Below are 1546 nucleotides of genomic sequence, written 5' to 3'. Positions count from 1 at the left end.
TGAAGGGAGTTAGGAGTGTTGGTGAGAATTGTAAAAAAAAAAAAAAGCAGACCTGACTGATTGCAAAAATTACAGGGGCATAACTCTTACATTAGTTGTTATGAAAATATATAATATGCTTATTGCAAAAAGAATGGAGAGAAAGATTGATGAAAAGCTGAGAGAGTTACAAGCAGGATTTAGAAAAGGTAGAAGTTGCACAGACTAGATTTTCATTTTGAGACATGTTGTAAAACAATGTGTAGAATTAAGAAATACACTTTTGATGGTATTTGTTAGCTATGAAAAAGCCTTCGATAGTGTGCACAGGCTAATTTTATGGAGAGTCCTGCGTTATTATGAATTCCTCTTAAATATGTAAATTTGATTAAGTGTGTTTTTGAGCTGAGAAAGTACAAACTTAATGGTAATGGAGTCTCAACAAGTGATTTTCCAGTGAAAAGCGGATTATCAAAGGGAATGCATTGTCACCTATTTTGTTTATCCTCCTCATGGACTTTGAAATGCGTAGATCAGTCTCTGATGGTGGAGAAGGATTGGACTGGATTGATGATAGGAATTTAGCAGACCTAGAGTATGCTGATGGTGTTGTACTTGTTAGCAAACACCATAGGATCTACAATGCTTGCTTAACAGAATGCATGGAAAATCACACAAGATTAGGCTGAAGATTAATAGAAGAAAGACAGGGATGATGTGAACGGAGTATGCAATGGAAGATGAAATGTCACTGGAAGGATAAAGAATTAATGAGGTATAATCTTTTAAGTATTTAGGAACTATGATTTCCAACACAGAGTCTTTAGAATTAGAGTTTAGTGAAAGATTGAAGAAAGGCAAATCAAATAAAGGCTGGGTTAAATAAAATTTGGGAATCAAATTGCCTAAAATTACACACGAAAATCAGACTATATATCAGCTTAGTGAGATCGGTATTATTCTATGGACGCGAGTCATTGTGTAATTTGAGAACAAAGCCCTCAGAAGGATATTGCGAGTTAAATAGAAGGAAAGGATTTAAAATGAAACTATGAGAGACATCACTTAAGTGCCATATTTGGATGAGATCATGATGAGGGGTAGATGGAGATGGTTTGGATATAGTCTTCGCAAAACTCGTGAGAAATTAGTTCACCAAGCATTCAGCTGGGCTCCAAAAGGCACTAAAAGAGTTAGAAGACCCTGGCCTACATGTCTGAGGACTATGAAGTGCGAAGTAGGGGACGATGAATGGAGAAGTTTTGAATTAAAAGCTCAAGATAGAGATGACTGGCGAAATCTAACTGAGGTCCTTTGCGTAAATAGGCGTAGGAGATGATGATGATGATGTTATATATATATATATATATATATATGTATATATATATATATATGTATGTATATATATATATATATATGTGTATATATATATATATATATAATAAACACACACATATATATATATATATATACATATACACACACATATATATATATATATATAAAGTATCAACTAAATATTTTACTTGATTTTTATTAGCCTTGTTTCTACATCCATTTTTTTTAC

This window comes from Palaemon carinicauda, chromosome 1 (assembly GCF_036898095.1).
Source record: "Palaemon carinicauda isolate YSFRI2023 chromosome 1, ASM3689809v2, whole genome shotgun sequence".
In the NCBI taxonomy this organism is placed as follows: Eukaryota; Metazoa; Arthropoda; class Malacostraca; order Decapoda; family Palaemonidae; genus Palaemon; species Palaemon carinicauda.
Note: the sequence above shows the minus strand (reverse complement) of the source record.